Source organism: Elaeis guineensis, chromosome 13 (genome assembly GCF_000442705.2).
Source record: "Elaeis guineensis isolate ETL-2024a chromosome 13, EG11, whole genome shotgun sequence".
In the NCBI taxonomy this organism is placed as follows: domain Eukaryota; kingdom Viridiplantae; phylum Streptophyta; class Magnoliopsida; order Arecales; family Arecaceae; genus Elaeis; species Elaeis guineensis.
In genome coordinates this window covers 46314817-46338021 of record NC_026005.2, presented here as the reverse complement: position 1 = coordinate 46338021, position 23205 = coordinate 46314817, and the positions used below count along the sequence as shown (strand labels likewise).

The 23205-nt window shown below is 39.5% G+C and overlaps 1 long non-coding RNA gene and 4 other non-coding genes across 5 annotated transcripts; all 5 read left to right on the top strand.

Annotated features, from left to right (window-relative positions):
- Positions 1-716: 716 nt before the first annotated feature.
- Positions 717-7023, top strand: LOC105056205 (uncharacterized). The gene is made up of 4 exons (XR_833815.3): positions 717-1016; positions 1646-1767; positions 6357-6583; positions 6673-7023. It is a non-coding gene; the product is annotated as an uncharacterized lncRNA (long non-coding RNA).
- On the top strand, positions 1630-1719 carry LOC114914768 (small nucleolar RNA SNORD96 family). The gene has a single exon (XR_003802437.1). It is a non-coding gene; the product is annotated as a small nucleolar RNA SNORD96 family (small nucleolar RNA).
- On the top strand, positions 2058-2151 carry LOC114914770 (small nucleolar RNA SNORD96 family). Its single transcript, XR_003802439.1, has one exon. It is a non-coding gene; the product is annotated as a small nucleolar RNA SNORD96 family (small nucleolar RNA).
- On the top strand, positions 2665-2754 carry LOC114914762 (small nucleolar RNA SNORD96 family). The gene has a single exon (XR_003802431.1). It is a non-coding gene; the product is annotated as a small nucleolar RNA SNORD96 family (small nucleolar RNA).
- LOC114914769 (small nucleolar RNA SNORD96 family) lies at positions 3286-3375 on the top strand. The gene has a single exon (XR_003802438.1). It is a non-coding gene; the product is annotated as a small nucleolar RNA SNORD96 family (small nucleolar RNA).
- Positions 7024-23205: the final 16182 nt, after the last annotated feature.

Below are 23205 nucleotides of genomic sequence, written 5' to 3'. Positions count from 1 at the left end.
ATTTTTTTTACACCATTTTTTCTATCTTATGTGCACATTCAAGTAGCTGATCCAGCTAATGTAGTGCGGGTAGCTCAAGACTTTGTTCAACTGATATGGATTTATCACTGCTACAGTCTCACAAGTCTCTATATGCATCCTTGTAATTCATTATATCTTCAGCAATTTCGGAGCATTTTCTCTACCAACAACAGCTGCTCTGAATTGGGGTTCAACGGTCAATCTTCTGTCATTCAATAGTAGCCCCTCTGTTTTCGTTTTGTGTTAGAAACTATAAGATGTATCTCCTTTTTATCTTCCAGTCTTTATGCTGTAAATATGGTTATCATCCATTGTCTTGGTGTAACAAGTTTGCTGATGTACTATGTAAATAGTGCTGTATCTAATATGGAATGAAGATGCTTCCTTACAAAAAAAATAAAAAATACAAAAGTTGGTTATAGTTAAAAATGCAATTTTCCCAAGCTTTATCTCACTAATGGATGTTTAATCCTAATCATGCCACATCAGGTTGGCCCAGTTCTTGGCCCAAACAGCTAAAATCGGGCCGGCCCGATAAGGTTCTAGGCTCGGGTGGGCCATCGCCCGGCCCGACTCAGCCGATCCCATTCCCAGCCATTTCGTCGAAAACTCTGGAATCGTACGATGAAATCCAACGGTAAAAACAAATCTCTCCCTCTTATAAGTAGCCGTCGTCATCTCGCCTCAATCCCTCAGCCCGTCCCCCGTTTCGAGCGGACTCATTTCTAGGGTTAGGGTTTCGTTCCCGCAGTCGGCTCGGTGTTAGGGTCAGGCTTAGGGTTTCTCTTTCGTTCGTTAGGGTTACGGTTTCTCTCTCGCCGCTGACATCGTCACGGCGGATATTACGACGGCCACCGAAATCATCCCCTCGAAGAATGGGGACCTTGGTACCAAAACCAAATAAAAAAGGCCTTCCGAAGGCTTTCGAAGCCCTTCAAGCCCTCGTCCCGTTTAGTCTCCAACGGAGAGACCTTGAGGACCACTTCGCCTCCATCGTAACTTCTTGAGATCTTTGCTTATCCTGCCCCCCCCCCGTGATCTTTGCTTTGAAATGACGAACATGGAAGAAAGATATTGACATGTGTCATCGCTTTTTATGCATCAATTTGTTGGTATTTTAGTTTTATTATGAGCATCTTTCCAATGGTCTTTTTTAGAAAAAAACTCAAGTATATTAATTTCTCACGCTACATTGTCCGGTTTGCTTTATGTTGTAAGTCCACTTTGTTGTCATTTCATATATTTCCATGCAACTGGTAACAGTTAAATTCTATGCACTAACAAGTAGGTAACTTGCTTATTTAACGATCGATTTTTTTGTTATTTCAAAAATTTTAGCACCTAGAGATCACCTTGGATCTGTAGGTACACTTGAGTACTTTAATATTGTTTTTTATTTTGTAATATTTCTAAATTTTTTTTAGAACCCACTTTTTAATAAGGAGTACTGTTGCAGTTTATAGGAGATTTCTGCCTCCTGTAGTATCTGAATACAATTAAAGCGAACGAGAAATAATATTTGATTGTCATTATTTTGGTGTTTATGCTTTTATTTTTAGCATTTTTGTTAACAATCTTATAAATCTTTTTCTTTTCTTTTGTAATCTGTTGCCGGTGATGATAGCTTATATCAGCATACCATCTTTCGGGACTGATTGGTGAATGTTACCAGGATGATATTCTGCAATTCTGAGGCGTATTTTATTAACATCTTTCAGTCTTGTGTTTTCCTGCTACATTTAGAAGGTACACTTTTCTGATCAAAATCTTTTCTTTTTTTTTTTGATATTAATTTTTGTCTGTCTGCTTTTTCTTTTTATTGTTCTTGTTATAATTATTTGTATTCTTATTCTTATTTTTATTGGTATTTCTATTGTTGTCGTTATGCTTATTCTGTTTTGACTGGCATAAGTATTTTATGCTTATTCTGTTACGACTGTCCTAAGTATTTTCTATCATATGTTCTGTTTATCACATTTGGTCCTATTGAAACCTTGTATTTTTATGTTCCTATATTCATCTACCTTTTAATCTTTTTGCCTATGAAAAAAGATACTTGATTCGAAAATACCATCTTTCGGGACTGATTGGTCCTTGTAGCCATGATGTTATTTTGCAATTCAGAGGCATATGTTTTTTTTCTGTGCCTAGGCCCTTTACGGCGTCCCAAGGAGTTGCTTTTCATTCAAGAGTAATTTACAAAGAGCAAGTCTACTACATTTATCCTGATCAAATGAATAATTTCAAGTTATAATTTTGTTTGAACCTTTTCTTGGATTTTCACAGTTGAGATTATCTATATATTTTTTTTTAAAAGAGTTTTTTTTGCATCATTTTCATCTGTTTTTTATGTGGACTTTTAGTCTTGTGTTTTCCTTCTACGTTTATAAGTACTTTTTTCTGGTCAAATTCTTTTGTTTTGTTTGATCATCATCATCATTATTATCATTATTAATGGTGGGTTGCCCATGGAAGATACCTATGCTAATATGCCATCTTTCTGGACTGATTGGTGCTTTATCCATGCTGGAGTTTTGCAATTGAGAGACATATGTGCTTTGTATCATATATTCTGTTGATTGTATTTTGTCCTATTGAAACCTTATGTTTCTATTTTGTTGTATTCATTTATTTTTAGTCATTTTGCCTATGAAGATATTTGATTTGAAAATACCATCTTTCGGGACTGATTGGCATTTGTAGCCATGATGTTATTCTGCAATTCTGAGGCATATCGGTTTTCTGTACCTAGGCTCTTTATGGCATCCAAAGGAGTTACCTGTCATTCAAAAGCAATTTTACCAAGAGCAAGTTTACTACATTTATCCTGATTAAATGAATAATTTCAAGTTATAATTTTGTTTGAACCTCTTCTGGGATTTTCACAGTTGAGATTGTATTTTTTTTTTTTTAAGTTTTTTTTTTTTGCATCTTTTTCATCTGTATTTTACATGGACTTCTAGTCTTGTGTTTTCCTGCTACATTTATAAGTACTTTTTTCTGGTCATATTCTTTTCTTTCGTTTGATATTAATTCTTATCTTATCATCATCATCATCATTATTATTACTATTATTATTATTTTGGGTTGGCCATGGAAGATACCTATGCCAATATGCGATCTTTCTGGACTGATTGGTGCTTTATCCATGCTGGAGTTCTGCAATTGAGAGGCATATGCGCTTTGTATGATATATTCTGTTGTATTTTGTCCTATTGAAACTTTATGTTTCTATTTTCTTGTATTTATTTATTTTTAGTCTTTTTGCCTATGAAGATACTTGATTTGAAAATACCTTCTTTCGGGACTGATTGGCATTTGTAGCCATGATGTTATTCTTCCATTCTGAGGCATGTGATTATTGCGCCTAGGTGTTTTATGGCATCCGAAGGAGTTACTTGTCATTCAAAAGCAATTTGACCAAGAGCAAGTTTACCACATTTGTCCTGATTAAATGAATTATTTCAAGTTATAATTTTGTCCAAACCTCTTCTTAGATTTTCACCTGTGACATCAGACAGTTGAGACTATATTATATGTTCATTTTTTTAAAAATTTTTTGCATCTTTTTCATCTGTTTTTTGCATGGACTTTTTTGCTTCACCTGTAGTCAAAGAATGCTGGTATCATTCTGACAGTGTTGTAACCATCAGTCCAACACTCAAATGCCAATCAAGCCCATTTTCATTGGCCAACCCACATTTTTTGCTTTTTGGTTCTATTATAAAAATGCGATCTTTTGGGACTGGTTGGAGTTTTTAGCTATGCTGTCATTCTGCAATTTGGAGGCCTGACTTTGCTTGTTAATTACTTGCTGTACTTCGTCCTCCCCATCCTCCCCTTTGCCTTATGATTAAAGGATTAAAGGGTTTGTTGTTCAAGAGCAGACACGCAGGTGCTTGCTCTAACTTATCAGTTGCGAATTTCATGTTTGCCAATATAGATGGTTTTATCTCCTCCTGCTTCAGTTTAGGGTGGAATCATGACACCTACAAGCATTTTTGTTCATGGCTGATCTCGTTGGGTACTTGAACAGCAAGGGTAGGCAACTTGATGCTGTCAAATTTATCCATGTTTTGAATTTAATGGATAAATACCCTTCAGTGCCCATCAAAAAAACCTATTTGAAGTAATCTGCTCCAGAACTGCAGAAGAAAGGAAGTAATTATATTGAGTCACAGGTATGGCAGCTTCCCATTGCACACCTCAAGTCAGGATGTGCAACCATGAACTCACAAAAGTCTCGTATTGACTATTATCATCTAGTGAATGAGGCCATTGTAAAAGAGCTTGCTGCTCTTAAGGTGGTGATCAGAGCTATCAAGGGTTTCAACCTGGAATTTGAATAATCATGTGACTCTTCAGAAATGTATTGTACACTTGAAGCAACAAAGATGGGTAAGTAGTAATTGAATCTCAGCATCTTGTCCCACTCATTTAAAACCTCCCAGTTGACCAAACAAAGCCCCACTTGTGGGTTCAGTTGGGTCTGTCTAGCCTTCCTATCTCAGGAGATTTTTACCATCATTCAGGCCCAAGTATATCTCAAACTCTCTCTGGGCTGGGGGAACCATTTGCCAATATCGTATCTTGCCACATTGGATACCCTTGCTGGCTCCATCCTATATGGTAGGCCAATTACCTTTGTTGGATAACCCCTTTCTAGCTTGGCAACGCCTTATGGCTCCTCCTTTCCTTGGCCATAGGACATTGGGAAGAATATGTGATTTTGTAATGGCTGTCGTTCTTGCCAAGCTGCCAAGAGTGAAAACTATCAGTAGCATATAGATCTCATTATCTGCAATTATCTGGTGCAAGCTAACTTTGCCAGAAGTTTGGACTAGTTTGCTTTTCAATGTCCATATGATAAATTGTAAAGAATCTTAGGTTTCAAAATCTTTTTTAAGGAATCAAGTTTACCTGAAACATTGTCTTGCCAATTTCCCCCGACTGGCAAGTTTAGCTAGTCGTATTTGTAGTCATTTTTTTTTTAACTAAAAGTTGAGGCTGAATGATAAGCTTTTGATCCACGATCTGTTTACTGTTGGTTGACAAACTTTGGGAATCAAGTTCCAACAGTTCTTAGTTAATGCTATCATTTATTCAGCCAGGCCCGACTAGGAACGCATTTTTTTATGATTTTTTTACTATAGATCGTGTTTTATGATATGTTTGTGAGAAGTGGAGGAGAAGTAAGTTGAGCAGAGCTTTCAACATAGCAACTTTGTATTGCTCTTCATATTTTAAGTTATTTCAGGTGATAAATTTAGTTTTTCATTCAGCTAGATTTGCTTTTTTTTTTTTTTCATGGGATTTTTGCTAAGAACAAATGGATTTAAAATTGGAAAATTTTAATCAGTCAGTTTTAATGGGTGAAATGCATGTACGTCCTGTCAGCTCGATTCAACTCGGTTATTAATGAGTTCAAGTCGAGTTCGAGTAGCTTAAATAGTTTTTTGAGTTAAGCTTGAATGGCAGAAAATTTGGCTTGAAAGATCGCGAGTTTACTCGAAATTATATATATATATATATATATATAGGGTTAGCTTTGCATTTTTTTGAGTACGTTTCTGTCCTAAACTAAAAAGAGTATAGTGTTCATTTTGACAAGAGTATTCCATACCTGTTGGAAAGTTTTCAACGTCGCCCTTATGCAACTATGGGAATTTATTTTGGTTCGGTGTAGAAACCCCTGCCTGAACATGAGCTACGGATCAAGCTCCTTCCCCCCTGGCCATCTCAGCTTCCCCGTAGAAGCATCAGACAAGGTGTTTCGGGGTCTCCTTCCTGCAAGTATACTGAGAGACTCATATATATGGCCGGTAGTGGGCATAATACAGTAGCATTTACCGATCTTCTGATCAAGTACAATGAGCCTTATATATATATATATATATTCAATAATACTACTTTTATTTATAATATATATTAATATATATATTATTAATAGGTCAAGATTAGATTTTGAGTTCGAATTTGAGTTCAAAGGTGGCTCGATTGATATTCGAGTTAATATCAAATTTTACTTATTTTTTATTGAGTCGAGTTGGAATATTTTGAGTTGAGTTAAGCTCGAGCTTCTAATTATTCGATACGACACGTCTGTCAACACATTTGGAATAAATTCGATCATTAGCCTTATCGACTGTTGCATTTTGGTGTCAGTAGGCAGCTTCTTGGTTTTGTTCAGTTTCTTAGGCTGGTTTCATTATAAACTGTTTCCGTTTGCTAAAATGCAATTGCACTGGTCTGATAGTGGCTATGGGTGCGATTCATGACAATTCTTGTGATACATTGGATTTCGTATCTCTTAAATGCAATTCTGTTCCTTTCAGGTACGGTAACTTGTATGTTAGTATTCCTCTCTCTTCAGCTCACACAGGAAATGGTCATGGATCAACGTTTGGCAGCTTGCCATTTGAATTGTTTCTGCTTGTAGTTAACCATGAAGTGACCTGAGCATGAGATCTGTGTTTATGCCCTTTGCTCACATTGTTGGAAGTTTACATTTTAGTTACTGCTCCAGTTTCAACGTTCAGAAGAAAGAGGCTATGGTTTCCCGGTTAGAAACTAATGCTTACCTAAGGTGTGTTTTCATTATTTAATTTTTAATTGTTTTTGGGGTTGTAACCTAGTTTTTACCCTGAACAGTGTGCAGACAATTTGCACTTGCTACAGATCTCTGCTTTGCCTTCGTGGCACTCGTTGCATGATGTTTCCACATTGAGGATCAAAAAAGGAGTAGCTGGAATTGTATCGATGATAAATTGAAGGAATTGAACTCAATCATGAGTAGTGAAAAGTCTGGTGATTCAAAGATTTGATCTCAGCTGTGTTGTGGGTGTAGTTAGAAGCTTTAGGTAATTGTGGCATAAGCTAGTTCATCTTATGCCAGTTATGATGAAACTTTCATTGGAGCCAGGTGGTCATCATGTCTTTTCATTCTATTGTGGTGTGCTATATTTTCATCTATTGCAGTGCGATGCTAATTATTAATAGTTAGCTTATAACCCCGTGCCATGCACGGGTAAGGTGTGATTTTTTTTTTTTAAATATATTTTATTTTATTGATTTATTAATATCTATTTTATATATTTTTAAAAATAATTAAAATTTTCTACCAAATCATTAATCTAAGCTCCATGGTGTTGTGAGGTCTGTAATCTTCAATACAAGGCATTTAAATATTTTTGACTTATGCAAGATTTTTTATCTAGTTTTTCATGGTTGCAGTTAAGAACATTAATAGGATCAGATATAAATATTTGTCAAATGAGCACAAAAACAAATTTTATGGTTGAAGATAACCATCAAGGATTTCTTATGTATCTTTAAGATAATTGAATTTGATGTATCATAAATCTTAGTTTCAAAACCTAATAACTTAATGGCTATCATTAAGTTACCATAAAATCCAGAAAGCAAAAGTATTTGAGTAGAACAATTAGATGAACATGTACCTTCCCATGGCTCCATATGCAATTGCAAGGCGTTCGCATGTATCTATTATACCCTCATGGTACGGTCTGAATGAGAAATCAATGATATTTTTTGTAAGTGCTAGCATCAGTCGATTATGGCTGGTCCATCTCCAAGAATGCCTGTCTCATATGCTTATGAATAAATCTCATCCAAAATGCTTTGGGCCAAAGCAGTTCTTCAGTTTCTCAATTGTACTTTCTAAGTATGGAGTAGCTTGTGGCATTTTTTTTGTCGCAAGAAAGTGACCACCCCATCATTGCATGATGCTCTCTTAAGATGTTGCGTTCAATGACTCCAAACTATTGTCGAACCTTTTGAGCTTGCAAGTAATCAAGCCCATCAAGTGAAGAGCTTTTTTCATGATTGAGAGTGACCATCCCCCATCCCTCTTTTTGAAAATCTTTAAAGCTCTAATGGCAAAGTAGAGAGCTTTATTGGCTTCGTCAAAGCCTGAGGAGTCTAGATGCTTGCCCACCATCATGTAGGCTATATCGAGCATCTCGTCACTTTCGTTGAGAGAGGATTTCATATCTTTGAAGGCGGTAAGGAGTTATTTTACAATGGTGGTGGCTTCTTTCATGGATGCCTTATATTTTTTTCATGGGTGTTTGTTGTCCACTTCTTTCTTTCACGCTGTATTAGGATGCAAGAGAGGGAGAAGGGACTCATGCTCTTGTTTTGTCCAAGCGATACTCTGATGACAATGCATGACGGCTCCAGTTTCTTTCTTTCGATCTACTTTTGTAGGCGTTTACGATGATGGAGAGAAAGAGGTCCTAACGACGACGCACGATGATTACTACTGTCGATGCATGACGGTCAGCACGTCGAGCTCAAGTGGTACTCCAATGACGATGCACAACGATCCTAGCTCTTTTTTCATGCAGTTTGATGGTGATGTGTGATGGCCCCCCATCCCTTTTTCATTCTTTTCTTTTACATGGCAAAAGGAGGCGCTATCTTGGTACCATGTGATGAATGGAGGCTTTTCCATTGAGAAGCATCTATTTTTATATATATAGATTAGATTAGATTGCATGGAAATCTTCATGTCATTTTAGTATTAGGTGCCCATGGGGAGATTTTTTGTTTCTTCGAGGAATAAGGGGGAACAGGAAGATTTAGCGGAGTTAGTGTCATGTTTGATGACATACTTAGGTGCCATACGATTGCCCTTTTGGTAAATTTTGTAAGCCAACTGTGTGTTCGTTTGCTGATTTATTTGGGGAAAGAGATCTATGTCGTCTATGTGATCCACGTTTTTAAATGAGTAATGTCTAAACCCCGTGCGAGGTTGTTAAATGAGTTTTAACTCTCTTGTTTTGTTAAATGAGTCAACCATCCTGTGCTGTTTGCCAACTTAGATTAGGGTTTTATGTGGTTACTTCTGAGCGGATGGATGGGAGCCAAAGGTACTTGAGGCATTTTCTTAGTTTCAGTCTGGGGCAATGAAATATCTGAAATCAATTCCTGGCCGCTCATTATGAACTAATTAATAAAATTTCCTAGACACAACCTAACATGTTAGATATGAGCCTAGAAAAGCATGCCTTCAACTCATAGACCCTTATCACTTTGATTTCCTCTTTTATCTAATTGAGCTAACCCAAGTTGAGCGGTTAGAGGTTTAAGCTTGATTTGATTTAAAATATTTTATCTCAAAGTTTAACTGTAATCAAGCTTAAAAACAAAGTAATAATTGAGATTGACTCAACTCGAACAACAATTAAGTTATATAAACTTGGATTGTAATTAAAAAATAGTTAAATTAAATCATAACATAATATTATATTTTAAAATTTTAAATTAATAATATATAAATTATAAATAAAATAAAATATTATTATATTTATATGTGTTTAACTCAAAAAATTGTTTGAACTATATAAGTTTAACATAAACTTGAGTTCAGTTTCAAATTAAGTTTGAGAAGTTTACGAGTTGCTTAGTTCATTTGCACCGCTTGATGTTCCTACTTCTCTTGAGTCTTAGTCATCTTGATTTGTTACTACTCTTCTATCTCCTTTCACAATAACATTGTTGCTAATCTTATGCGACTCTTCATATTTTTACATGTTTGATCTGATCTTGGCCTATCTCTTTGCACAATAATATTATTGCTAGTCTTGTACAACTCATTATATCTTTACATGTTTGATCTGATATTCGCCTAGTGCTTTTCTTTGCTGGCTGCACTCATCGCTAGCGGCGGTGAGAAGCCTTGCTATGACCAAGAGGATATCTTTGTTCTTTCTCATCCACTCATCTACTTTTGCCCTAGTTGTTGGGCAAGTCTGATAAAGTGGAGCGCAAGCTAGTTTTATTACATATAAGTTGCACTTAACCTATTTATTAACTCATGCTGAAGATTGTTGAGATTTTATGTCTTGAGATTCGATCCACACTAAATCCATAGCGAGATTCAGGATGACGAATGGAGTCCAATGAGCCTAAGAACAGTCCAAATGGAGTCCAGACGGTGAAAATACGTACGAAAAAAATTTAGAGTGGGTGACACAACGCAAGAGGCGGCGGAAGCCAGTGGCGGGCCAGCCGTAGCTGGCGGTGATGCGGTCAGGTCCGGTGGAGATGCGCATGCACACAGGCCAACCCAATGTGCACGGGCTCTTAGGCCCAGAGCCCTGTATGGTCTACCATAGACCGCAGGGTGCTGGGCGGTTATAACCATTTTCCTTGGCCCACATTTGGGTTAGAAGTTTTGGTCTGTCTGCTCATTCAAAAAAGCTAGAACGGAAGAGGGATAAAGGGTATCAAGTTAAAGTAGCTATCTATGTGGATCGATCATGCGGTCCATGCACGATCCACGAATATTTTTTTCATGATCCGACGATCCAGATCACATGCGGTCATGATCGAATGGTTGGAACTTAATCCGGGTATGATCAAGCATGATCAAAAACTGTAATGCACGATCAAATGGCTCTGGGGTGAGCCAGTCACAATCGGATGGCCATGGATTGTTCTGAGATTGATTGGGACTCAATATTCCTATTATAATAGTATTTTTGAGATTTTGGAGCTTATATAGCTTCGATTAACAAGCCGTTTATTGCGTTGGAGAGCTAGTGACATCCTAAAGGTGCAGAAAGACTTCAAAAAAAATTTAAAGAACTTTTTTAAGAATTTTGGAGTTTTTTGTTGAGACTTTGGTATAAAGGTTGAGTGGTGAGTTTCTCTTATATTGATTTTATTTTATTCTCTCATAGTGAAGCTTGCACGTCCCGTAGAGGTAGGCTTGAAGTCGATCCACAAATATGTATTATGTTTCTTATTTTATTTCTTTTTTTTTCTTGCTGCACCATGTGGTATCGAATGCTGCACAACAATTGGTATCAGAGCAAGGTGGTATCAGAACATAGGTTGCGGTGGTAGTGATCGAGATAAAAGATGGAGAAGATAAGTACAATCAAGATGGAGATCAAGTTTGATAGAAAGAGTAATTTTTTCTTATGGCAGGCAAAGGTAAAGGATATGCTCATCCAGTAAGGATTGATCGATGCTCTTTTGTGTAAGAAAAAGTCGACACCATGGAGGTACAGGATTGGAGGCGGCTCCAGATATAGGCACTAAGTATGATCTACTTGTACCTAGCAAATGAGATGGTGATCCATGTGCTTGATGAGATTTTCATGATGATGCTGTGGTCGAAGCTCGAGGAGTTGTACATGGTGAAGTCTCTTATCAACATTTTTTTCTTTGAAGGTAGTTCTACTAGCTGTGGATGACTGAGGAATAGAACATGCAGGAGCATCTCAGTCACTTTCAGAAGATCCTCACGACCTCCTCAACGTTGGCGAGAATGTTGAGAGAAGATCAGGATGCTGGTCTTGCTAGCGTAGCTTCTCCCTTCGTATGAGTCTTTGGTGATTACTCTTTTAGTGGGGAAGAGTACCATCAAGATGGATGAGGCTATTGTGACGATTATCCAGAATGAGATTCTTAGGAGGGAGAATTCAGCTTCGAGCTCAGATGGTTGCTCAGCTTTGATGATTTCTGGAGGAGCAGGAGGTGGCATACAGAGTGATAGGAGATCACGATGAGGGCAGTCCAAGATCAGAATGAGAGATCTAAACAAGATCAGATGTTATCGATGTGATAAGTTGGGACACAGCTAGAGATTGCCCTTAACTCAAGAATCGGACGAGGGCTATTGCAGCGACAGTCAGTAGCCAGTCAGAGAATGATATCCTAGAGATATCTAATGAGGTATCTATTTCTTTCCTACAATGAATCTTCGATTCTGCATGCACCTATCATGTATATTATAGAGAGGAGCAGTTTGACTCTCTAGAGAGCAATGAGGGCATTGTTTATCTGTCCAATGGATCGAGCTGTTCGATTAGTGGTATCGAAATGATCAACTGGAGAACACATGATGGTATAGTAAGGAGATTGAGGAAGATTCGATTCATATCCAATTTCAGACAGAATCTTATCTCATTGAGTAGACTGAATTCGAGAGGCTATAGGACGGTAGTTGGTGAAAAAATTCTGAAGGTGTTGCACAGCGATAGGATTATTCTGAAAGAAAAAAAAGGATGAGAGGACATTACTACCTGATGAAGAGTTCAGTGTGAGGTGGAGCTTCAGGAGCCAGGAGGAGCCCAGAGCAAGGTGGAGATTTAGATGGAGGTGGATCGAGCACTAGACAAGAGACTCAGGAGAATGAGAGGCAACATCGCAGAGTGAGATTTCTATTACTGCAGGAGATTTTTTCGAGAAAATATTTGGTCAGAGTGAACATAGCCTATGACGGAGATGGGATCGAGCAGCTTGGCTCGACTCCCATATTTGCCCATCTATGAAACAGCAGTCATGTCCTAGGGCATGGGGGTGAGATGGATCACAGACTCTCAAAGATAGGTGGAAGTCGAATATCAAGTCGAGGTAAAGATTGTTGAGATTTTATGTTTTAAGATTCGATTCACACTAAGCTCACAGTGAGGTCCAAGACAACGAACGGAATCCAACGAGCCCAAGAACAGTCCAAACAGAGTCCAGACGGTGAAAATACATGCGAAAGAAGTTCAGAGTGGGGGGCATGGCACACAAGGCGGTGGAGGCTAGCGGCAGCGCGGTCGAGCCCGGTAGAGATGCACACATGGCCCAGTGCAAGCATGCATAGGCCAGACCAGCGTGCACGGGCTCCCAGGCCTAGCGCCCAAACATGCAGTCCAAACATGGTCTATGGGCATTTTTGCGCGATCCAACAGTCCAGATTGCATGCGATTGTGATCAGACGGTTAGAATTCAATTCAGATGTGATCAAGCATGATTAGAAGCTGTAGTGCATGATCGAATGGCTCTGGTGTGAGTCGATCATGATCGGACGGCCATGAATTGTTCTAGCATTGATTAGGACTCATTATTCCTACTGTAATAGTATTTTTAAGATTTTGGAGTCTATATAGCTCTGATTGACGAGCCATTTATTGTGTTGGAGAGCTGGTGATGTCTTGAAGGTGCAGAAAGGCTTTAAGAGAGATTTCAAAAGGATTTTGTGAGAGTTTTGGGACTTCTTGTTGAGAGACTCTTATATAAGGTTTGAGTGGTGAGTTTTTTTTATATTGATTTTATTTTATTCTCTCATAATGAAGCTTGCACGCCCCATGAAGGTAGACTTGAGACCGATCTATGTATTTGTATTATATTTTTTATTTTATTTCTTCTTTCTTTTTACTGCATCGTATGGTATCGGATCTTGCACAACAAAGATGAAGTTGAGCTCAACCCACTATCTCAAGCTTGCTGTGCTTATAGCTTATTCATATTCTACCTGCTTGCATTTTTCTTCCCTGCTGAGTAAAACAAGCTTTATTTTTTTTCCATTCCTTCAAACTTGCAAAATGAACCTATATATATACTTATTTAGATGTGTCTAGAACAATCTTAACTCTATATCTCAGGATCGACTCCACCAATGTGGCACAATCAACCAGTCAGAGCCTGATGCAAATGAGCCACAAAATTATTACCTCGATCAATTAGTTCCTGCCATAGGGTCTCTTTGAAAGACACATAGAGATGTCTGAATTTTCTTTCACTTGATTATAGTTAGCTATTAATAGTAGAACAATCTTTATAACCGTCAGATCTATATCTCGCTGTATCTCATGGACGTGTGAGTGATTATCCTCAACAGCTTTCCTTGCACGTTCCAATATTCCAACTACAATAGGCTCCAACTCTCACCTAGATAAACCACTCTAGAGGGTCCTTTAGACTTCAGATTTGGTGAAGTTTTGAATCAGTGGCAATAAAAAGGGATCCCACCAAATGTCTAAATGGGCATCCCCCCCCCCCAGTCTGAGCTGAGAGCCTGTTCGTTTACTAAACGTATAAACCACTCTAGAGGGTCCTTTAGATAAATATGAAGTCTAAAGTTCGAACTCTCTAATTTGAGAGAAGCATCCTCTAAGTCATTGAGTCCAACTCGTGAGCTTAGAGTATGAGTGTCCATAGAGATTTATGCAAGATCTCTAATAGTCCTAGGCTAAGTAAGGTCCCCAAAGGATGGAATTCTCGAAGACACCTAGAGCCCCTCTTTCTCCCTCACCACCATTTGAGCTTCCCTTCTCTCTGGGGTTGCATTCTTCAATATAGGAATGTAATAAAGCCAAGCATGATCAAACCCAAGCCTCATCAAGCTTAGCTTCTGTTCGCACCATATTTGAACATCAAAGGATTCGCCACACGTGGCCACCCTAATGGATAAATTAGTTTATCAACCAACATATGAAAATTCTATGGTGCATGAAGAGTTAGAGTTGAAGACGTTAGCTCATCAAGAGATAATAGCCATAGACGATATTATGAGCTCTCGAAATCCACTGGCTGAGGCAACATAGAAGTTACATCTAAGGCTGCAAAAAATCAAATATTGAGGAATGTTTTGGTCAACAACTGACCGAAACTTGAGATTGTTTGTCTCAGTAAGTTTTAGATGATCAATGGTAAAGCCAGCGATTTCTTGCCTACATTAGCTCCTTATTGTTTTCTCAAAAGTGAAGGGCAAAAATATAATGACTTCAAAATTTTGGCCGTACATGTCACAAGAATTAGAATATAACCTTATCAAAGAGAGCTTCTAGAGGTTTTTAATATAATGTATTTTCTATTTGCTAGATTATAATATGACAATGCAAGGACTAAATCAGCTTAGTACCTATTGCAGCCTATTTTCGATGGGGTAGTCGATCAGCGGCTGAGTCATTATGCTTGAGTGTTGGACGGTGAAAAACTAGAAGAGGATGCCTAGTCATCAGAGAAGGTGCACAATCGAAGAAGTCGAGAGTGAGAGCAAGGTTTAGTAGCGAGTGCCAACACTGATCTTCACCCAGCATCGGGAATGCAAAACCTGCAAGGAAAGTTTCATCAAAGGTTGCTTCGATGAAGATTTTCTAATGCTCAAGTTAGAGATGTCGCTTAATAAAGAGAGCGGCAGAGTTTTGGTATTCGTGTTAGCCTTACATACCTAGAGGGATTCTCACTTATCCATGTTTATAGATGGATTAAGGTCAATGGAAGAAGGATGGGTGGTCATTCCAAGTGTGCCCCATCGTACAGAGATGCATGGGGCATCTTTAAATGGTTGTGACAGTGGGTGTGCCTTTTGCTCGATGTGCAGGTGGCTGCAACAGTGGGTGCTACCATGCATGTGGCGCAATTAATGATCTCATGGCTTCCTATCATGGTGCGCAGCTAGCCGCTCAGGGTATGGTTCTTAAATGACGTGACTTGATGTGATCTGACAGGATAGCATGACGGTCATATTTAGTATTTGACTACTCGACTGACGCCCATGCCCAGGGATCCGAAAGTCAAATGAATGAGCCCAAGGAGTGGTGCTACTAGATTGGGTAGTCGGTAGGACATCAAGGAAATAGTTGGCTTTGTGCCGAATATCGAATGTCATTAGCCAATCGAAGGTAGCCCATCGAACCAGGATGGATAGATGCTGGCCTAAATAGGCTCATTGATTGTAGTTGATTAAGCACCGATTGAAGTAAAATTGGTTGATTCAAGTCAGGTTGAGTCACAGCAATTTGGTCAGTCTAGCGTAATTGATCGATCGAGAGGCGAGGAAGAAGACTAGTTGGGTAAAGACTAAGGATCTACCCCAATACCTATCCCCCAACTCCTGAGTCTGATTGTGTGGCTTTAATCGGATGAAGGGAGTTAGTCATCATATGGTTCCAAATCACTTTTCTCGATAATTTTTTATTTAATGTTGTTCCGAAGATTGTACTCAACTATTTTATTATTTTATGGAGTGAACCATCGCTTCATTGCTTCATAGAACGTGCGGTGGCTCTGTCACATCATAGGTCGTGTGACAATAAATACCACGATACTTGAAGTGATGTTCTATAATGATGGCAGAAGATCAGATGGCAAAGCAATAATAAGTTGAGGTACCTGAGTCATCCACGTGTCGATCGTCGGTTGGTCCAACTTGTGATTACATGGATTCAGCTGGCTTAGTGCGATCTCAGTAGTGGTGTGTCGAAAAGTTGAGAAAATAGTCAGTGGAGATCGTTGCCACGCATCGAGATCTTCGAGGAAGGCACAATTCTTGACGTCGATCTTGATCGTTGAAGGAGTTTATAAATAGGGGTTGGCTCTGCCTCAGTTTTACTTCTAATTTTGGTGCCTTTGCTCCCAATCCTAGATCCTTTGCCTTCCAGCAAAGAGATTAGGGTCCCTGAGGCTTAGGCTTCATCGCAGTCGACCATCTCCTTCATTGTCGATTTTCATCATCATTAGTCCTCCCTCATTGATCTTTCGGTCGTCATCCCCCCCTCTCTTGAGGTTATGCTTCCTTGCCTTTTCTTTTGAGTTTTTGCCTTCGAACTTTCTTTCTATCATGACTTCTTCTAGTAGAGGGTCTGGAGACAAGAACCTGGTGGGAGATCAAAGTTCTCAGACTCCAACTGCTTGGAGGGAGATCGAGGAGATACCTCGAGATGATCCAAAGATGCTTCTTTTTGGTAGGATCATCCCCATCCTGAAGAGTTGGATGAACAGTCGGCTCCTAAGGACTTTCCCAGGCCTCTCGTCAAGAGATTCAAGTTATCTAAGGCTACAGTCGGCTGAATGAGGGGTCAGTACCACATCCTTAGCCAATATCGATTGATGGCGCTTGACAAAGAAGGTCAAGTTCTTCATCCTTCCGATGGCTACATCGCTATCTACGAGGAGTTTTTTTGTTCAAGACTTTGATTTCTCCTTCATCCTTTCTTCGCCAATGTCCTCGACTTATATGAGGTAGTTTCTGCCCTACTCACTCTCAATTCTTTTAGGATTTTGTCTTCTTTTATTGTCCTTTGTCATCTTCTTCGGTTTGAGCCTCAAATTTCTCTCTTTCGAACTCTTTTTATGTTGAAGAAACATCCATGAAAATAGAGATGATGGTTCTTCAATCTCTAGCTTAAGCATCAGCTTATCATCAGGCTTCCTTCTTCCATTCATAGATAGAAGAATAATTTTTTCTATGTAACTGCCAACCACCCCTAGGGCTTCGAATGGCACTGGATCACTCCCAATTTGTCTTCGAATAGAAATGATGGTCCTAACTAAAGATCAAAAGTAGTACGACAGGCTATTCGGCATTCTGATCACCCCACAGTGGGAGCTCTTGGAGGAGCAGTCATTGTATGACGTCGGGATAAGCCGGAGCAACCACTTAGGTAGTCTTCTTTCTATAGCTCTTTTTCTTTCTTTTCTTGCAGACTAACTCTTTTGTTGTTGTTTCATAGGCATGAGAGTCTTGACAAAAATCCTACAGCACGCCATCAAGAAGAAGCTAGTATCCGAGCCTGGTGGATCTTCTCAGCCACCGAAGAAACTAAGGGAAGGATCTCCTCCTTGGGTGCTGAGGAGTACATAGCCACCATCGCCACCCCAACCAGCACCAAGGCTTCCTTTGCTAGTGCCTCTTGTTGAAACTATCGCAGGAGTCACAGTTGCAAGAGTCGCAGCTACTCCTGCTAATGATGACATCATCATCGAGGCCCTTGCCAGGCCAATCGATGCGGTCCAAGCTCTGCTGGCCCAAGCCAGGATGGGTGGCAATCGAGCATCTAGTTTGGAGGGCACTGATAAGGGAAAGGCCCCTACCTTTACCAACAACTATGGTCCGAATACCTCTTCCAAGGATGCCACCATCACTCTAGGAATGCACTTTAAGACCATTGAGTAAGCGCTCTAGGATCGTCGACTCATTGAAGAGTTGGTAAAGATGGTGATGCTATCCACAAACTGGAAAGCTAGGAAGACCCGTCCAGTCGCAAAGATCTTGTCGGGCTCCTACACATCGTTATTTTCGATAAGTCTTTGACCGTTCTTCTTCGATACTTTTTTTGAATAGTTGTTGGCTGAATAAATGACTTAACTAATTTTTCTCTTTTGCAGATGATACACAACGTGATAATTTTATATGAGAGATTGATCGGCTTCACATGGCTTAACACCCAGCTTGAAGATAGACTACTCATGCTCAGATTGAAGTCGTCGAGGAGCTTCTCCGCACTGCTGAAGAGTGGGAGAGGAAGAGTCGGGAGAAGATCACCCTGCTGGAGATCGAGTTGGCATCTTCAGAGACCCAGCAGAAGAAAGACAAGAAGGAGTTCAGAAAGTTGAGGCCGACTACCAGAAGGAGATGAATCAGTAGAAAGTGCACTCACCAAGGAAAGGGGCAAGCGGTAGAAAGCTGAGAAGACCGCCAAGGAGTTGAAGGAAAAATTATCGACAGTAGAAACTCAGAATCAGGAGATAGCTTCTTGGGCTCTCGTTGAGTTTCGTGAGTCAAAAGAGTATGAGGAGGAGCTCACTGAAGCCTTTATAGATGCATACTAGCTCGGATTTGAGGACTACAAGAAGGCCATCCATCGATTGTAGCCCAAGCTTGACCTGAGCAAGATACAAGCCGACAAGCCCCCAAAGGGAGAACAGTCGGGTAGCAATTTAGAGGCCGAAGAAGACCACCCTCCTTCTTAGGCTCCTTTTGTACTTTTCCACCTTTTTGCCCTTGTACCTATCTTTCCTCTGTTTTGTAACGAACTCCCTTTTTGGCTATGAAATGAAATGATCTTCTCTATATATCTAACTGGCACTTGTGTTTGTTTGCATGTATCCTTCTTTGCTTGTTTACTTGCCTTTCTGCAAAAATGACTAAGTAGTCGGAAAGACTAAGTAAAGCAATTGGAGGTTGCAAATGGAGTAGCCCATAATCGAACATATAGACTTAAGAAAGTTTCTAAGTCATGTAGTCGGCTTTGTAAGTGAATTTAGCTAGATTCAAGTTGTAGTCGTAGATCATCCGTTGTAGATTATTCCATTAAATTAGAACCAAATCAATTAGAGAGAGTATCTCTATTTTATTCTAGATCAATTGATCTTTGATCAATCGGGAGCAAACCGACTAACCATAATTTTTTTTTCACTTGGGTCTTGCATGCAAAACGTAGCTTATACGCCTGCAGCCTTTGGGCCATAGTAGGCACATTTGTAGTTGCCGGACCTTGTAGCTCCATTAAACAGGTGTCAACTGAATGATATTTCGTCGGATACTAGCCAACGAGGAGGTAGTTTGGCCAAGTATCAAGCAACCAATTTGCTCAATAGATTGTCGAGTACTTGGATAGTTCAACTCAAAGTTATAGAAAAAAAAATCTTTTATCGACAAGGTATTCTCACTGGTAGTACATCCATAGATTCTCGATATTTTAGATATGAGAAATTTCTATGCTATCCAAGTTTTCCATTTTGTATGTCCCTGGTCATAGAACTACTGAGATTTTATAGGGGTCTTCTCAATTCAGAGATAGCTTTCCTTGCTCGGTTGGTTTGGAGATTTCGACTCTTCTAAGGATAAGGTCTCCCACTCAGAAGATTTTGGGCTTGACTCGGGAGTTATAGTACCAAGCTATCCTTTATTGATAGGAGGCCATCCTCAGTTGGGCTTGATCTCAAGTTTCATCGAGCAAGTCCAGATCAGCTCGTTGCTTGTCCAAATTGGTCAGTTCCTCGTAATGCTCTGTTTGAGTTGAAGGTAGATCGATTTCTATCGAGATCATGACTTTTATGTCAAATACCAGTTTGAAAAGAGTTTCTCTGATTGAGATTCGAGAAGTAGTTTAGTAAGACCATAGGATACTGTAGAGTTCGTCGGCCTAGCTTCCTTTGGCTTGACCAATTCTTATTTTTAGGCTTTGTAGGATTATCCTGTTGGTCACCTCAGCTTCTCCGTTAGATTGTGGATGCCTAATTGAAGTGAGTTTGTGAAAGATATGATACTTTACATAAAACTCTTCGAACTTGGTGTTGTTGAAGTGTCGGTCATTATCGGTGATGATTACTCAGGATAGATCAAATCGACAGATGATGAATTTTCATTAAAAGTCGGTAGTCTTCCGCTCTGTTATTTATGCCAATGGTTTGACCTCCACCTACTTGGTGAAGTAGTCGATGATGATGATAATGAATTTTCTTTGTCCACTGGCAAGTGAGAATGGGCAGAGTATATCGACTCTCTATTAATCAAATGGTCAAGGTGCCAAAATGGTTGTGAGGTGACTTGATGGAAATCTTTAGATATTGGCAAACCATTTTCATTGGTCGCACTTTTGCACTAAGTCGGCAGTATCTTTCTATATGATTGGCGAATAATATCCTTACCGAAGGATCTTGTAGGATAGCGACTTGCCCTTTAGATGGTTGCCACAAATGCTCTCATGTACCTTCTGAAGAGCGTAGCAATTTTGAAAAAATTGAAGACACTTGAGCAGGGGTAGGGATGCTGACCTTCTGTAGAGTTGATCGTTGATAATCACGTATTGAGTCATCGATCTCTTCATTTGATATGCCTTAGTAGGATCAGTCGGTAGGGTTTCATTAGTCAAGTAGTCGATGAATGAATCGATCCAGCTTGGTTCATGACCGACTTGGATCGGATGCACCTCCTCCTTAAAGTCAATGCTTGGATTCTTAAGATGCTCAATGAAGATTTGTTCCAGCTTGCGATAGTTGGAGGTGGCGAGTCGAGATAAGGAATCAGCTTAGACATTCTCCGTGCAAAGGATGTGGAAGGTCTCAAAATAGTCGAAGTGCACTTGTAGAGATTTGAGCTTTTAAAGATACCTGAAAAGAAAAGGATCTTAGGCTGCATAGTCTCTCTAGGATTGTCTGGCAACCAGCTGCAAGTCGGTGAACACTCTTAGGCATTTTACATCGAGATCTTTAGCAATCTTCAGTCTGACTATTAGAGCTTCATACTCAACTTGATTGTTTGAAGTTTTGAAATCGAATCGAAGTGCGTACTTAGTTACCATCCTATCGATGTTGGTTAGAATGAGGTCTGCACCGCATCCTTAAACATTTGAAGCTCCATCCACATGTAGAATCCATGCAAGTTCTGAAGTATCTTCTTGGGATTGATCTTCAACTTGGTCATCCTCAGTTGGTATACACTCGATGATAAAATTAGTGAATATCTGAGCCTTCATCAAAGATCATAGGACATAAGAAAGGTCAAACTTGGGAGTTCAACCGTCCATTTGACCATTCTCCCTGAGATGTCTGACCATTGAGATAGAGTCCTCAAGAGGAGATTGGTGAAGATTTTTGCAAAATAGGCCTAGAAGTATGGTCGCAACTATTGAATAGTCATAATGATTGTGAAGATGATTTTTTTGATTGGAGAATATCTTGTTTTGACCTCGTGCAATATCCGATTCATGTAGTAGATGGGTTTCTAGACCTTGTTTTCTTTTCAAACTAGCACCGAGCTGATGGCTTTAGGAGTTATAGTTAAATACATGAGTAGTTCATCACTGGTGTTTGGCTTCATCAGAGGTGGAGGAGAGCCTAGATACTACTTCAAGTCATCGAAAGTCTCCTGGCACTCTTCCATCTAGATAAAGTCTTTCATCTACCTGACGATTTTAAAGAAGGGGAGGCATCATTCTGTTGACTTGGAGATAAATCAGCTCAAGGATGCAATGCGTCCTGCCAATTTTTAAATATCCCATCGAGAGGTCGGGGGTCTTATGTTAAGGACCATCTTGATCTTCTCGAGGTTGGTCTCGATGCCTCACCTCGTTACCATGAAGCCAAAAAAATTTTTCGAAGTGACACTAAAGGCACACTTTGTCGGATTCAATTTTATTTGATATCTCCTTAGGGCGTCGAAAACTTCAACCTGATCATCGATATGGAGGATGGCCTCAGTGCTTTTCATGAGCATGTCATCAACATAGACCTTTATGTTGCGAGTGATTTGATTTTTGAAGACTTTATTGACTAACCTCTGATATGTAACTTCAGCATTATTGAGATTGAAAGGCATTACTTTGTAGCAGTACAAACCTTTATCAGTAATAAACACCATCTTCTCCTCATCTTTGGGTGCCATTTGGATCGGATTGTAGCTAAAGAAGGTGTCCATGAAGCTAAATAGCTGATGGCCTGATGTAGTGTTGACTAGTTGATCAACTCATGGAAGTAGAAAGCTGTTGGGAATAGTGTCCCAAAGCCAATCGTCAGCCTGTTGACGGTTGTGCTCATTTTTATATTTATACATGAATTATGAATTAATAAAAATTATTTTGGTATTTTTCAGCACAAAATGTTTCATCTTCTAATGAACTCCTATGTTGTGGTAAAGTCCTTAGGACTATTTAGACTCGACAAAGGAGGATTTATCGTTTAGTCCTTAAATCTGTTCGCGACCAAATGATACGTTGTTACCAAGGACGACAACGTTTATCAAGCATAGGTCATTGTGTGCCATATAGGTTGATTGTCCTCTTAACCAATGAGTGTGGAGACACTGGTATGGCATACAGGTGAGATGTAAGGATACATTTGCACTGAACGTGACCGACTCCGGAGCTATTTCTGCTATCAAGATTTGCACCGATGGAATATGGGTATAAATATCCCTCCAACCTGAGACCGCCACGGTGACTTGCAAGCAACTCACTGTACTTAGGCACTGGACTATCTGAATTTTTAATTCAGTGATGGAAGGCTGCTAGGTGTAGTCAAGTACTTGACTTGTCGGTGCATGTGTCAAGATGGGATTGACCACTCCAGTTTAGGAGCTGTGTAAAGTCGTATTTCAATTTAGTAAAATCTTGACCAGGGTAGTCCTTGTGAGGAGTCACAGGACTGTTTGAGTTGAGCACGATTCGGATGATCTGATCAGGGTTGACAGTTTAACCCTGAGTCATCCTAAACATAAGGGTCAAAAGGTTGAATTATACAGTAACCATATTCATGTAGGTTCTGAGTGTTGTGATTGCGACTCTTCGACCTATCTGGATGTCGGGTACCATTGCTAGATGGTCACTTCGATTAGTATAGGAATTGGTTCCTGTGCTACCGGCTTAGGTTCGAACCTACGGGGTCACACACATTAGAGGTTCCTATTTGATCTGATGACTGATGTAGAATCCTACATATTTGAGACTCGATGATCGAGAATCAGGATTCTCTGATCATGAGTTCTACACATTATGGGTATCGGGGTCAAGAGTCCCACTGATTGAGACTTTTCGATCAGGATTACATATCGATGAATTCTGATGCCCGATTACCCATCAGATTTGGACTCAGTATTTATGAGAGGTTTAATTAGTAATTTGATCGTTAATTAACTTAATTTGATTGAGTAATTAT